This window comes from Drosophila arizonae, chromosome 3 (genome assembly GCF_054131065.1).
Source record: "Drosophila arizonae isolate 15081-1271.41 chromosome 3, UAZ_ARI_1.0, whole genome shotgun sequence".
Lineage (NCBI taxonomy): Eukaryota > Metazoa > Arthropoda > Insecta > Diptera > Drosophilidae > Drosophila > Drosophila arizonae.
The window spans coordinates 7786253-7803696 of record NC_142923.1 but is presented as its reverse complement, the minus strand read 5'-3'; positions in this window follow the sequence as shown (position 1 = coordinate 7803696).

Genomic DNA, 17444 nt, shown 5'->3' with positions numbered 1-17444 from the left:
ACTTAGTTTTGGTCCCGCTTCGAACTAATTAAGTTCATATTTAGTTCCTTCTTCCAGCAAATTAACTTTCGCTTCTCTTCTGATTGACTCCCGCTTCTCCTCCTCTCTCAGCTATCAATGAGATTCAAGCAAAACTCTATAATCTCCATTAAATGTGAGTTTAATTGAATATATTTAATTGCTATTGTCTTAATTGCAATAAACATTTGCAGCATTTGAATAATTCAGGCACAAAACTGTTTTATGAGCTTGAATATATTTGTATTTATACATATGTGTGTGTATGTGCTTGCGTGTGTGTGTGTGTGCATGGGTTCACATTAGCCTCGTCATAATCTGAACTAATTGCAACCACAAAATGGCAGCAACAAGAGCAGCCGCAATTGAAGTGCGCCATAAATGTTTTGGGTCTCGGTTTTACATGCGTCTCGTAGTTCGCCAAGATATTTGGGCCCCAAGCCAGACACCTACACGTGCCACGCCCGCCGCCCACCGCCCACCGCCCCCCTCTAGGCCACCTGCTTTTGGCAAAAGTTGCTTAAGTTTAATTAAGTGGCATTATGTTCAATTAGGCAAAAGTTTCGAATATGCAAATTAACACAATTTGTGAGCAAAGTGCTCGAGCGGGATGAGAAGCGAACGGGCGAACGGGAGAGCCAACGGACGGACGGATGAACGGACAAGCGGGCGGATGGCCGTGGCGGCAGCAACATTTGCTTCTGTGGCAGACAAATTGCTTTTTGTTGCTTATTTGAAACACACAAATCAAAGCAAATGACAACAGCAGCGCCGCCTGCGTTAACGTTGTGGGCGTGGCCGAATTATAAATATTGCTCAGAGCTTTTAGTTTTTGGACATTGCGAAACGCTATAAATAAATTATATGAGCATATAATAGGAGTCAGTGGAGCGGAAATTATATTAGCTAGCAGCGTGTAAGGGGGAGAGAGAGAGAGAGAGAGGGATGAAGATACTTAAGAGATAGAAAGTGGGAGGGGATGGATTAGGCTTTAGGATTACAAAATTAATTTCCAACAATTTGGTTACGAATAAAGCGAATTTGTTTGTAAAAGGCTTTAAAGATTTTGGGCATTCATTAAGCTTAGCTGAGATGATATTACTGTAACGCAGATGTCCGTAAATTCTCAAGGTATTAAGGAATAAATTACCGCGAATCAGCTAAGCAGATAATAGATCTGGAATAGGTACTGAACTCAAGCAAAGCATGAACTGATGCAGCTGGAGCATAAATATTTTCTATATTATTTATATCATTATGTATCTTAGCAGTTCTCTAAGATAGTTGTTATACTCATTCTCGACATGAGACGAGCATATTGGCTCCCTGCGATGTCCGTGTTGCTCACCGTCTGTCTGTCCGTATGAATGCAAATTTGGAACACATGGCTCCAGTTATAAAGTGTCAAGATTTTCTCTGCAAATCGGAAAATCTCCCTGGTAATTGAAGAGCGGGATATATGTACACCAAAACTTTTGTGATTTCTCTTGCATACAGTACAGTAGAAGTATGTATTTTTATACCCTGAACCCATTGAAAATGGGAAATCAGGGTATAATGGTTTTGTGAAAAGTATGTAACAGGCAGAAGGAATCATCGCAGACCCCATAAAGTATATATATTCTTGATCAGGACGACGAGCTGAGTCGATATAGCCCTGTCCGTCTGTCCGTCCGTCCGTCCGTCCGTCCGTCCGTCCGTCCGTCCGTCCGTCCGTCCGTCCGTCCGTCCGTCCGTCCGTCCGTCCGTCCGTATGAGCAAAAGGATCTCAGAAGATATAAGAGCTAGAGAGCTGAAATTTGGCAAGCATACTCGTGTATACCATAGGCAGTACAAGTTTGCTTTATTTTTTCGATAACTCATCCGATAACTTTTTTATCGAGAATAATCGAAAAATCGACAATGTTTTTTCAGCTTATTTTGAACACTTTTAGACCTGGAGACTTCAAATTTGCGTTGTATATAAAGTTAATGGATACAAAGATTTTGTAATTTACAGATTTTGGATACCACGCCCCCTTCGCCCCCAATTTGTAAAAAACGCATTTCAAGTACTAGAGACTTGTGCTTTGAAATGTACACACATTTAAGCCATATGATTACGCTCTAAAAGTTTCATTAAGATCGTATGTCTACAAAAGAAATTATTCAACAAATAAATTCTCGTTATATTGCCCACACTGCAGTGCAGCCCAAGCGCAGCCGCTGCTAGCTGCGCAGTTTGCAAAGCGCGTGCTTATACGTGCATGTGTATGTATGTGTGCATAAAAGAAGTCCAGAATGATTAGAATATCAGTTTGGAGGGTTCAGGGTATCTCCTAGTCGAGCAGTCTCGACTGGAGCCTTCTTACTTGTTTTATCTTATAGTATAAATTCTGCAGCTGTTATTATTTTACTTTTTTTTACTTTAATTTATATTACAATTTATTTAGATTATAAACATAATATTTGACCAGATTTTAAATTTTAACTAAAAGACATAATACAGCGAAAATGTTTTAAAAATATGATACAAAATATAAAATCTATTTATATATAAATTTTTATTATTTTATTTATTTTACTTTTATTTTATAAAATCTATTTATATTTAAATTTTTATTATTTGATTTATTTTTCTTTTATTTCATAAAATCTATTTATATTTAAATTTTTTTTTATTTTATTTATTTTACTTTTATTTTTATCTATTTTTTTTTTTTTAATTGAATTTTGTTTTATTTTTATTTTTTTTAAACCATTGTTTTAACTTTGTGGTAATTAATTTCCTCCTAAATGAATATACTTCTATATTACAGCTATTCGGCCCAACTCCTCAACAGCCCCCATTCAATGGCTCAGCACTCGGCATTTACAGTTAAGTATAGTTTCGGAACAATTCAAAGTCTTGAACGTGCACTCGATTAGATGTTCACTTAAGCTCAAAGTTCGTCCTCTGCCAGAGTTTGTCAAACGTTTGATGATGACATTTCAAATGTTCAATTAGAATTTGATAGGCGTGGCACATGTGAGTGTGTCCCTCTCGCTCACACTCTGTGAGTATATGTGTGTGTGCTGACGTTTGATAAATGCAAGGAGACAAATGGATATCCTTGTAATCCTTTGGGCAGAGCAACAAACATTCAGCAGCTGCCTCTAATTGCATTTGCCTCGGCTTCAATGTCAAGGATTCCAAATTAATTAAAGTATAGAGAATATGAGACATGAATGTCTCTCTCTCTCTCTGTCTCTTACCCTCTCCCTCTAGGGATCACATTTGTCTCTGGTCGAATGCCACCTACACTTGCCATAATTGTACGCCTGCCAAATGTTATTAATCTCGCCTCTGTTCGCGTCGTCGGTGCGCTTGAGCTTAAGAGTCGGCCTAAAAGGGTCACGACATTAGCCGCCAACTAAGATTCCATTGTCTGGCCTCTGTGTGGGGAGCTTCGTTAATTGGCCAATCGAGTGGGCTTTGGTTTCCGCAGGAGCTTCAGCTTGGTTAACGAAGCAGACTTGATTCGCGTTTGCGTTCCCATAAATTTAATTTGAGTTTGCTCAGCTCGTATCGAAGGGTTCGCTTTTTATTGACAGCAATGAATAGGAATAAACTTTTAGGAATGAATAGGAATAAACTTAAAATCTGCATGCTTCTTTACAAAGTGAGTTTTGTTTGATGGGAAGTAGAAATTAGTAGTAGTAATAGTAGTAGTAGTAGTAGTTGTTGTTGTTGTTGTATTAGTTGTAGTTGTAGTACAATATAAGTGTTTCCTCTAATTATTTCCACCAAGTACTTCCTAAGTCTTTCCTTCAAGTCTTTCCTCAACTATTCCTCCAAGAGTCCTTCCTTAAGTCCTTCCTCCAAATGCTTCCTTTTTGTATTTACTCAAAGTATTTCCTCCAAGTATATCCTCCAAGTCTTTCCTCTAACTATTTCCTTCCAGTATTTCCTCCAAGTCTTTTCTCTAAGTCTTCTTCTAAGAGTCCTTTTCTAAGTACATCTTGTAGAAGGCCTTTATTTCTTCACTTTTTTGTACATCTCTTGTTTTGTTAAAATCAAACTTAACTCTCTCAGCTTCTAATTAGTTCTGCCGATCTTTCTCTTCTTCTTCTATTGCTCATAATGGCCTCTTCTGCCGTTACTCGTAATGGCACGTCAAGCATTCATCTCCTCAGTCATCGATATGGTTAACTATCGATAGATGTGTATCTATCGATGATTAACCATAGTGCTAGTCCCTCAAGTATTATACTGGCCTGCTACAATATTTCCTCAAAGTCTTTCTTTCTTCTTAGTAATTCCGCGAAGTAAAGAGAGCATTCTCTTTTCTCCAAGTACTCCCACGTATTTCCTCTAAGTCTTTAATGCTTACCTAGCCGATCACACACTTCACTTCCCTTCACTTTACTTCACTAGCCCCTCAACAGGTTCGGGCGACTGAGGAAATGCTGCAGCTGCTGCCCTTTATATAGGGCGACTTGCACTCACAACCTAAGTCGCTCTCAAAGGCTGAGCTCGGCGCCAGGTAGAGATCGTTGCAGTCGTGCTTTAAGTGACCAATCGGAACACTCTCTGCTGCTGCTAGCATTTTGACTTCGTGTTACTTAAATGCTTTATACATTTAAATGATCTTCTATAAATTTAAATGATCTTCTTCTTTCTTAGGCAGACAGACGGAGAGAAATGCTGTGGGTTAGACAGGCAGACAGACAGAGAAGGCGAAGGCTGAAGAGATACAAATCGTTGATCAAAACAACTTTAAATATTGTGGAATAGAATAATAAATAAATACACAAAGACAAACGATTTATAAGCTGACCTACAGGCCGACTTACTAATTATTATTGCTATTAGCTGATATGAAGTGAATAGCTGTGAGCCTCAAGTTATGTGTGCCAAGGCGATCTATTCGATAGAAATGAATGTTAAATATATTCAAATTGATTTCAGCATTTCATTTTAATTAAAACTTATATGAACTATTTCCTACACACACACACACACACACACAAATACAGCTATTACAATCTTAGCCTGCGGCTCATATGAATCAATATGGTAGATATGAAAATTGAGCTAATAATTCAAGTAGTTGGCTAAATACTTAGTAATCATATCATCAGATGCCTCGCACTTTTGCTACTTGAAACGTATATTCCCCAGCCAGATGCTGTCTAACATCCATTATCTACGTCTTTCACTCCCTCCTCTCCCTTTCTCTCTCGCTCGCGCTGCGTTGGCATGGTAAACACAGGTGCTAATTTTCACATGCGGTTTGGTTAATGAAATCATTTCGAAAGTTTGCCACGCTGAGCTCTTGACTTAGTTTCGGGCGGGCCATTCTGTGAAAGCGCTGGAAAACCGCCAGCCTACTAAAATGCCAGCAACAACAATAAAACAACAACAACAACAATAACAACAGCCGGAAAGCATACAGATTGAGCGAACGACAACCTGCTGCAAGTGGCTTTCGATGTGTTGTACCATAAAGTTTTGGCCAAGTCTCTGTCAAGGACGTGAATGGTATGGGAATCGCTCTGTTGCCGTTGGCACATGCAAAATCTGCTCACCAAGCGAAAAAAAAGAAGGAGAAGACAACACTGAAATCCCTAGCAGCATGACCAACAAAAATGACAACAGCAACAACAATAACAGCAACAACAACAGCAACAGTAACAACAACAACAGTAACTGCATCTACGCAAACTTTTGCAAAACCGCACGAAAAGTTTTCAAGATTCACAACTGCAACACTCGAAGCGTGCTGAAACTGCAACACACACATGCCTATACCCACACGCACACACTACACATACACACACACACACACATTCATGCATGCACACACTTCAGCATATACAAACACAGTCAGATGCATTCATATGCACAGAGGTAGATAGGTAGAGAGAGAGACAGAGAGAATGCGATACATTCATAGACAGACACACATACCTCACACACACACACGCATACCCACTCATACACACGCACACACACACATCCTGCATATCCTGCCTGTTTACCAAATGAGTTTTCTCTTAGTTTGTTTTAAATGCCTGCAGCTCTCGCTTTACCTCGCCTTCGTAGCCCGCCTCCCGCCACCCACCATCCGCAGCGCGCCCCCTCTCCGCCACGACGCCATCAAATATTTATATGCATCTAAATTGGGGTAGAAGGAGGCCATCACAGGACAGCTGTAGAAATCTGTCCGGATCTGTTTTGGTGTAATGAACAGATAACTGCTGGCTAATTGTTGTGTGGCATTCATATGCGAGGGGCAATGTAGCAGTTGCTGTTGTTGCTGCAGTTGCTGTTGCTTCTGTGCTTCTGCACTCTGGAAAAGTTTGCGTCTAAGTATTTATTTTGATTTGATATGCGCATAAATTTGCATTCTGTTTCATTTAGAAATTATCATAGCTAGAAGTCAGCTAGTCAACACATTAGAAGATGCTTAAATTAAACTTAACTTTGTGTACGTTGTGCATGTGTGTGTGTGTATGTGTTTGAATGCTGCAAGCCTTGCCAAATGCTCGATTTGATATGCTATGATAGTTGGGCAATAATATGGAAAAGAGTTTTTCCACAGCCTGAAGTCATTGCAAATGGTAATTCAGAATGTGAAGCTGCGGATTATGATGGTGTGAGTGAAAGTCAGTTAAATTTGATATGCCTTGGGGTGAGTGAATGAATTTGACTTGGCTAAACAAAGATTTTAGACAACACTGGCACTTGGTTGCCTGGGGTATATGGTATACTATATTATCTGGATTCTTTATTCACAGATTTGATTATCCGTCACGAATCAAGCATCGCCATGAGTTTGACATGTTCGCCTTTACTTCACTAGCTTCGTTTCCAGCAAATCGCGTAGCGCTAAAATACAGATGGAGTCTCTTTACTACCGATAGCAACAGTTCGTAAATTAAAATTTTTAATATTCTTAGACATACTTATTTTATTTAATTTTTCACACCACATACTTCTTAAAAAAAAAAAAAAACAAAAAAAAAAAAAAAAAAAAAAAAAAAAAAACCAAAAATTAATATGTTTAACAAAATTAATTTATATTTTACTTTAAGCTTTTATTTATTATTCATTAGAATAAAATATAAAATAAAATAAAAATATACATTAAAAAAAAAAAATTAAATTAAAGAAAATTAATTTTTATTTTACTTTACATTCTTGTTTATTAATCACTAAAATAAAAATAAAGATATATAATAAGAAATGCTAAATAAAATGTTTAAAATTTTTTAAATTTAGAAAACGAATTAATAATTACCTTAAATATTTATTTTATTAATAACAAAATTTAAACAATAATGTTCAAAATATTGAATTTAATAAAAAATTAATGTTGCAAAATTAATACTTTAAATTAAAACTAAAAATAAATACTTTAAATTCAAATTCAAAAATAAATAAATAAAATAATAAAGTAAATAAATAAGTATGCATCAAATATTAAATAATAAATATTGAAATAAACAAATGCAAACCTAAATAATTTTATTTATTAATCATAGAAAAATAATACCAAGCACTATATACGTTGGTTTCATTTATTTATTAATAATAATAAAATTAAATAAATCATTGCCAAAAATATAAAACAAAACTAATAAAATCAACTATAATAATAAACAAAAAAATCAGAAATTACAATTATGTTATTCTTAGCTTGGAAATTCTGTTTCTGTACAATAATTGCTACAAGTTCATATAATACATATGTGCCACACGTACAATAAACTGCATATGAAACTCTGCATAGTGAATATGGTATAACGTATGGACTAATTTAAAGCTTTGCTAAAGCCAATTTGTTTTTCTAACCAATTTCACATTGGCAAATACACAAAAGCTTTTCGGCAACAAGTTTTTTTTTTTTTTTTTTTTTTTTTTTTTTTTTTTTTAATTGTTATTTAACAGTCAAACAAACTTTCAGCTGTTTTTGTAGTTTGCAAATATAACAAGCAAAATCAAGTGCGAAATAAATATGTATATCTCTTTTGAGAACTGTGAATATATGAATATTTCGACAATAAACTTCGAAATGCACAGATTTATTAAAGGCAATAGAAATTGCCGATAAATGCAGCTGGCGTTGGGTTCTGGGAAATAATAATTTGCAATGATGTGCACCTGTTGCCGCAGCAACACATGCAACAGTCAAATATGCAGACATGCAACACATGCGGCGCGGCGCATTCAGCTCATGCGGTTGCACAGCTGAAATATTTTGTCGCTTATGGAAAATCAGGGAAAGGCAAAATATTTTTGCACGCGTGCACATAAATTCCAATTCATTTACCTGTTAATTCAATTTTCACCAGTCAGCCAACAGAAGCAGCCAGCCATCGAGCTAGCCAGGTGGTGCGCTAGGTGCGAAAAGCTGTAAATTAACCCAAAAACGTTGTCGTGCATGAAATGTTACAAATAAAATTTAAAAAAAATTTGTAAAAAAAAACTGTGTAAAAAAAGAATTGTAAAAATTTGTATTTTAAACTAAAAATGATGCTGCATTTGTTGTAGTTGCGGGAAAGCGAAGTCAAATGAGCGCAACCCTAAAAATTTGGGCACCCCAAGTGGGCGTTTGGGGCGAGCGAGGCGTGGCGTGTGAGCCAAGGGAATGCATAAAAATAAAGCGCTGATTGCAGGCGGCCCAAGTCTCTGGCGCTGTGAACGTGACTGAGTTTACACGCAAATAAATAAGAACTCGACTAAAGCGGCGACAACAACAACAACAACAACAACAATGCAATGGCAGCGACAGCGACGACCCCAAAGTGCGAGCTATGCATAATAAAAATGTGGGGCTATGCGGGGTTAAGCATCGACAGCAACAACAACAACAACAACAACAGCAGCAGCAAATATGAAATGCGGCTGCCAAAACAAATGCAATTTATTTGCAGCGCAAGACCCTCACACACACAGACACACATACATACACACACACACAGACACACACACTTTGCATACCCTTCCGTCATAACTTTATCACGTGCCGTCGCCAGGTGGCGCTAGGCAGCGGAAACGGAAACGCTGTCAACAGGCCTGCAGCTGCTGCTGCTGCTAGTGCGAAAAAAAGGTGGCAAAGCCGCGCAAAATGCGCTTTATCAGAATTCCTCCTCTTTTCTCTCTCATCTCACAGTTTTTATTTTCGCTTTTGCGCTTTTTTTTTTTTTAGTGTTAAAGCAAGAAGTGAGATAAGTTGCGCTTAGACTTTGCTTAGTTGTTGTTGGACTTACCTAATGGTTACACCGGCGCTGAGTGCATCGATAAAGTTGGAAGCCAAGGCTTAGCCAGCTTACGCTTTAGCTTTTTTTCTTTTCTTTTAGCTTTGACGACAGGCATTGAGAGGCTTTAGCATATGCTGAAGTTAACTGGAACTGCGAGGGGAAGTTGTCATAGTCAAGTTACATTTCTTACAGATCAAAGAGTTGCATGAGAATGCAGAGAAAATCAGACATTTAATGTAAATTTATAATGTATAATTATAATTATATTATATAGAAGCAGCCAGTGAATATTTGAGATATAATATTTTGTTAATTCAATTTATTTATTTATTTCATTTATATTTACAGCATTCGCAACTTCCTGAAAAGGAAGTGAATGGCCTTCATCTCGTTCAGCGACAATTCCGATTTAAATTTAAAAATTATGGATTTTAATATCAGATGGATTTTAATTTTTAAATTTAAATTCTATGCATGCAATTTCTCTTTAATAAGATAACTAACATATCAATAGTCTTTATTCAATTTACCAAACCGTATTACTCTGCACTTCTTCTGCTTTAATATTTTCTCTCGTTTTCCATTAGCAAAGCCTTCAACTAAATCGAAATATTTGAAACCATTAAAGCATGAATGCTAACAGCTTGACAGCTTCATTGAACTACATGAGACAGATTGAGAGAGAAGGAGAGAGAAGGAGAGAGCGAGAGAAAGAGCATTCTGATTAGTGGTCATTTAGTGCTCAGCATTGTCCTTGCGCTCCTTATCTTCGTCCATTTCTTGCCTCCTCTTTGCTATTCATACATGTTTATGCCCTGCTGCACATACGCTTTCATTTGTAATCATCTGGATCCTCGGCTAAGGACTCTGTTGCTGATTTGTTAGCTAATTTATGCGCTTCATTTGATAATAAATTTTATATTTACGTTGAGGAAATACACAAAATATCGCACAACTAAACACACATATACATACATACATATATGTGTATATGTAGTCATATATAAACTTGTGTGTGTTTGGCTTTTGCTCTATTTATTTTTCCTTATTTTCTCTCTCTACATGACAATATGTCATTTGTTCCATTTTTATTGTTTGCCTTATTTATATTTTTTTTTGGTATTTTTTCTGGTATTTTAGATCAACATATAAATATATACACACATGTATATTTATATATGTACATGGTGTATTATTTGTTGTTGCTTCGATTCCGAACCATTTGTTATCGAATTTGCTGCTGCCTATTTGGTATGCCAGCCAGACCATTTGGGCCAGCTTTAAGCCTGCCAGCAGTCGAGTGGGCGTATGGCTAAAAGGCGACAGTTGCCCCAGCGGCCACACACACAAACACACACACACACAGAGAGGCAAACATGGAGTCAGCGTTGGCATTAGATAAACTCGTATGCATGTTAATTTGCTGTGATTCAATAGGTTTGCATTGAGTTATGGCGGCATTAGGCATCGGATCTAGATTCTTGGTCATATATATGTATTGCATATATGTATGTCTATGTGAATGTTATATGTGCTTGGGGCTAACAAATGTTTGGGCGTTAGTTAAATTCTCGGAATGTTTGTGGGTGTGTGTGTGTGTGGGATTTACTATGTTTCACATACATTGATTAAATATAAATTTAAATTAAACTGCGGCTCGTTGTATATGGAGTATATAGAGTATATAAATAAAATTTCAATTTCAATTGTGAATACATCGACTTTGTTTTTGTTTTATAGATGTGGACTTTTCTAATAATCAAAGCCAATATGCAAAAATTCGTGCAACAAAAATGAAATTCCATAATTTGATGTACAAAGTAGTTATGATTGAATTTATTCCGAGTGGTCGCCGACGCTCAAAGGAGCAGATGCCATCAAATTATGTGGAGGATGCTGGGAAAAAGCTTCTAGTAAATATTTATGCATTTTCGTTGCGCTTGCCGATCCCCGGAAAGAGCTTATTGAAAACTTTTACCAACTGTTGCGATTCCTTTGGGCTTTTTATTTGTATGCTATCTGCCTCAATGCCCCTGCACTTCAGACTGCCCCATTCCACTCGCAACCACAGTCGACCTGCCTGCCACAGGCGTATCTATGGCAACTATGTGAGGGCATTGGGGGGCTGGCTGCAAGGCTCCGAGGCTGGGAATGGGCATGTCGTGACCGTATCGGCACTCGGTCTCGGGGTCGAGTTGCCTTTATCTGTTTACAGCTTGTAGTTAGGGCCGTGACTGGGCGTGGGCTGTGCTCTTGTCATTGATATATCCTGTATGCAGCGGGGGTTACTAAAGGGGAATATGCGTTATTTATAAATGTGAAGCTTTCCATTTTATATGCTCCATACGTCTTGCTTACTCTATATATTTAATATACCATATATGATTTATATACTCTATACATTTAATATACTCGATAAGATTCATAAAATATGTATAATCTATATACTTTATGTCTTCACTCTATATACTATATATATATGCGCTATATACTTTATAAACTCTATATATTCCTTATACTCTATAAATTTTATACCCTGCATATAATATTTTTATTCTATATACTATATACCCTCTTTATACTCTATACTCAAAATACCCTATATACTCCATATACTCGATATACTCTATACATTCTATATACTCTATACACTTTATACCCTCTATATACTCTATACACTCCATATACTCTATATACTCTATACACTCATAACACTCTATGCACTCTATATACTCTATGCACTCCATATACTCGATATACTCTATACACTCTATGCACTCTATATACTCTATATACTCTATATACTCTATATACTCTATATACTCTATATACTCTACGTACTCTATATACTCTATATACTCTATATACTCTATACACTCTATATACTTTATACACTCTATATACTCTATTAACTTCAGATTATAGACAGTATTCCTAAGTTCTAAGTTCTATAAGCTATAAGCTCTAAATTCTATACACTCCATAGCCTTTTTATTCACTATATGTAGGGCAATTTCAAGTCGGTCATTTTCGTAAACTCCTCTGGCAAACCTCTTGCTATTGCCTCGGCCAATTTGATTGGTAAAATGTTGTGGCTGGCAGCGCGCGGTATCTCAAGTGTTGGCTGTGCTCGCTTGTCATTGGCACACATGATAAATAAATGCCAGGACACGAGAGCTCGCATCCACTCGATCGGGTGCATGATGCAAACAACAAGCAAAGAGGGAAAAGAAATGGTTAAGCAGCAGCAGATTTGTCAGAGTTCGTGGCAAACTAAATTTACACAAATGCTGCGCTGCCAGCTGATGGCAGCTGCCACACTATAAACGTAATTGATTATACGCACTGGAGAGACACGAGCCCCGGGCCCACAGAATTATAATATACAGCCCGAGAGCGACGAGTAGATGTTTCTCTTTTTCTTTTTTTTTTTTTTTCTTAATCTTTTTTTTTTTTTTTTTTTTTTCTTGTTCCGTTTTATGTTATGGTTGCTGGACCAGCGCATTTGCATATGCAACACATGCCGCATATGGACACGTGTCTGCCGACAACACTCACAGCAAAATGTTGCATATTAATTTTTTTATGTACGTATTTTTATTTATTTTTTCTCATCGTACGGTTGGCTGGGCAAACATCTTTCTGTTTTTGTTTTTTTTTTTTTTTTTTTTTTTTTGTTATTAATTTCCGTTTCAAGTTGGCAACGTCTCTGCGTGGCGATGCAAACTTTTGTTTAAAACAAACAGGCGAAGTCACATGATGGACGGTCAACAATTACAAGGGTAACAGCAATAATAACAACAACAACGGCAACAACAACTGCAACAAATGGATTTATATGTAAATTACTTAAACAGATGTACGCCACATTATGCAGACAGAACAACTCAGGGCACATCTGCCAGGGGAAAAAAATGTAAGTGAAGTGAAGTAGTGAAAAAATAAATAAATAAATAAAAATAAAATAAAATAAACATTTACCAAACTTTGAGTAATTTTTGCATTGTTCTGAAATCATACAACATTCATAAGCTAAAAAAAAAAAATTAATAATTAAAAAGCATCACAGATAATACACATTTAAATTACACCCATTAACTGGCTACGCCTGCACTAACTTCCATTAAAAACAAACAATTTCTCAACTATTTTTCGCTAATGAAATACCCGATTTTGTAAATATAAAAAAAAAATAAAATAAAATTGTATGGCATATATATAATATTTAAAAAAGTTTTTTAATTTTAAAACCAAGGAAAAAATGTGCAATAGTTTTTATTCTTCGGTAAATCATAATTACGAGGAAAGCAAAAGTATTTCATAGTTTTAACTGAACTTTTAATATTATAAAAAAAAAAAGGAATTATGCTTTATTTTAAATAAATGTGTAGAGACTAAACTCCACATATGTAGCCTGTGCAAACAACGGCAGGAAAAATGAGTTGCTTTGTTGTAAAAATTAACCAAACTTCAGCAAAGAATGTTGCTCACCAAGCAAAGTTCTTAACATTTGCTTGCACTACATCATGTTAATACGTTACTAACAGGTAAATTTTAGTTAGCATAGACAACAGTGGCTTAGCCTCCATTCACACTCTTTAATGTTATACCAGTGTTTGTGATTAGCAGGAAAAACGTGAGTATCTAATCGGAAAGCCAATAAGCTTATCTCAGTGCTAGTTCGTAAGTAAACTTAATATAATGTTAATCTTATATCAACAATATTAAGGTTAAGTATACTTAAGACTATGTTAGCTTTATATGCTTGTTTTGTTCCTATATTTATGTAAGTTAGTTTAAGCTCGCTCAATACTATACTATACATTAATATTATATCAATGTTAAATTTTTTGAGATATGTATTTATTTAGTATTATTTTAATGATATATCAATAATGTTTATGCTAAAAAAATATACAAAATTAACATTAATATAATTTTTTTCCTTTTTTTTTACAATATGTTAATCCTATGTGAATTTTAGTTACTTTTTGTATGCTTAACCAATATTGGTAAAAGCCTTTAAGCCGAAAAAATTCGTGTTTGCGAATATTGTGAAGAGTTTTACCATTTCTTTTATTTTAATTTTTATTTTATTTATTTTATGAGTTATTTTTGACGTCGTAGCAGGTCGTTTGGACCTTTTGATTTCGCATGCAGCCAGCTGGGCATCTCATTCTGTTTGCCTTATGCTGTCTCGCTTGCGCCTCGAGCTTGGTTAAAAATGCACAAAAAGCCCCAGAGAGCAAATGGCCAGCTGGCCAAGTCTGCTCTAGCTGAAGAGCAGCAGTTGGGTGCAGCCCAGGCGGCCCGCCTCCTCCCCTCCCTAGTCTGCATGCCGCATGCCACAAATCCAACGCTTTATGTTTGCGTTAACGTGTGCAAAATCTGATGGCTGCACTAACTTGCGGATTTAGGTGTTGAAAATTATGTGTAAAATGTGTCAGAGTTAAGCTGCGACTGTGTGACTATGTGTGTGTGAGTGAGTTTGTGAGTATGTGAGGATAACGGGCTTGGGGTCGGGGTCGGGGTCGGCATCGGGATCGGGCTTCAGGGTCTGGCGCTCTGCTTGCTGCTGGCTGCTTGTCTAGGTTCATATGCCAAGGGGGGCGTGGCAAGTGCCAAATGTTGCCCCAAGGCTCCCAAAACGCGGCACAAATTTTCATATGCACAGCTGTATATGTATGAGTATGAGTGTGTGTGTGTGGGTGCTCCTGCGTGTGTCTTATACAAATGAGTTTATTTGCTTTTTAGCCAAAAGGCCACAAGTTTTTGGCACTGCCAAAGTTCAGTCTGTTCACTTGAGCAAAGTAACTAAAAATCTTTTGGCAAGACTTTAGCAACAGCTGCCCCTCGTTCGATATGGTGGGGCTTGGCACAGTTTGATAATATTGTCACATGCGCTCACCTTTAAGCCCGTCGTGGCACATGGCAAACATGACCCGGCTCTTAATTAAAATATTTATTAAGCACTTTTTGACGCAGACAACAAATTAATAGCCCGCTCCAGAGAAGCGTCATGCACATAAAACCAAGTTAAGGACACGAACTAAAGCAGCTACCCGCAGCTTGCAGCTTGCATATTTTTGCAGTTACGTTGCCTCTCCCCAAACCCTTTGCCCAGCTCCTGCTGTGACTATGCAACAGCAGCGTCAACATTGCAGTTGCCGCATGCCAAGTTGGCCAACTAGCTGGGACGGGCAAAGAGTTTCGGTGCAGGCCGTAACAACAAGCGTCAGCCGGATGAACAGCTTGCCGGTTAGGCTGGCTAAATATGCAGCTGCTACTGCCACTGCCACTGCTACTGCCACTGCCAGTGCCATCGCTATTTTCTGCCTGCCTTCCGTCTCCTTGCACCTCTTCCCCCATTCCGTACAATATCTAAAATATTTATGCGGCCAGGCAGGCGACGTGAACGCCTCTCGGTTCTCCAACTCAGCTCTGGAGCTCTCCTTCAGTCCACAGCAGGCAACAGATTCTCGTCAAAAGTTTGCCAGCCACACACTATATATATAAACATATATATATATATATATATATATATATATATGTATATATATGGATATATTTGGCCAGTTTGCAGTCTAAGCAGCTGGTTAAACAGCATATAAATTCAATAAAAATTCTAAAAGTGCATTTAATATGAAAATGTTCTACATGAGAAATGTTCATGTTCTAGGTTTTTAAGTAGCTTAATTAGTTTGAAAATGCAATTATTTTTGGATTATGTTTGAGCCACACTCTGTATATATTTTATTGAAGACAATAAATCAAATTTGTAATAGAATATCTATAGCAGATAGAGCTGTAAGAAAATTTATGAAAATATTCTTCATCACCTTATCTAGTCATTTCAGTTATTCAGTTTTTACAACCTGCTAAAATTTTTGCAATGAATATATAATAGCTTTTTAATTACATACTTATTTGTTTATAATATTTATAATTTTGTTAAAATACATGTAATTAAATAATTGTAATTTTTACAATAATTTTAAATATTAAAATATAATAATTAATAGTCTGATTAAATTACATTTTACCTACATATATTGTGTGCATGGCTATTATCATTCAATGTTTGTATATATAATATAATATAAACTATTTACATATATAAGTCTATCATGCTTAATCTACAACCGGAATGAAGAAGTTAAATCTTCTATGCTCAAACTCTTTTCGGGAGAGACGTATGTAAAAACTTATATTAGAAAACTTTCGACAGACGCTCGTAGGGAGATCTATTTCCGTATCTACTTTGTAAACTTTGCAATCTTGTTTATGTATTTGTTGATTTTTACTTCTCGGCAAATTAACTCCCAGTTCATACATTTGGGAGTTTTTGCAAATAGCTATATAGATAACCTGCACACACTATGTGTGTTAAACTGTGAGAGGAAACACACAGACTTGTCTACGGGAATATTTCACAGTTGCTTAGTATTTGGCGAACGACGTTTGCTCACTTTGCACTAGAAAGTGAAAGAAAATTTAGCTCGCAGCAGCCATGCAATATCTCCAAAGGTATGAGTTTATCTAGTTCATCGAGCATTAGCAACCCTCTGATTCTAATAGAAGCAGAAGTGCCCTGACAACAGACAATCTGCTTACAGTATAAGTGTGATAAGTCTTCTTCAAGCATGACTTGCTGACCAGCTCCTTCAACTGAACTGCAAGCATCCATATTGATTGTCCCTATAAACTAGATATGTATATAACAAAGGTATATGACATAGGCATAAGCTGTAATATAAAAGAAATTTAATACAATTGTGCACCTGAAACATTTGAGAAAAATATAAAGTATTATATTATGTAAAGGAAAGGTGGAGAACTATCGATTGTCATATGAGAATTATTAATGGGAGGGCACTATATATATATATATATATATATATATATATATATATATATATATATATATATATATATATATATATATATATATATATTTTTTTTTTTTTTTTTTTTTTTTTTTTTTTTCATACATATAAAAAACACCTCCAATTTTTCTCCTATACTCTCAAAATAATTCTACAAACTCTCTTTTATATCGAATTTCATCTTCATATATGCAGCAGCCTTAAATTTTCCTCAATTTATATTGAAGACTCTCTTTTAAGTTGATTCCCCAAATTTGGGAATTGAATTCATTACTTTACTTGTATTTTTTTTTTTTTTTTTTTTTAATTCTC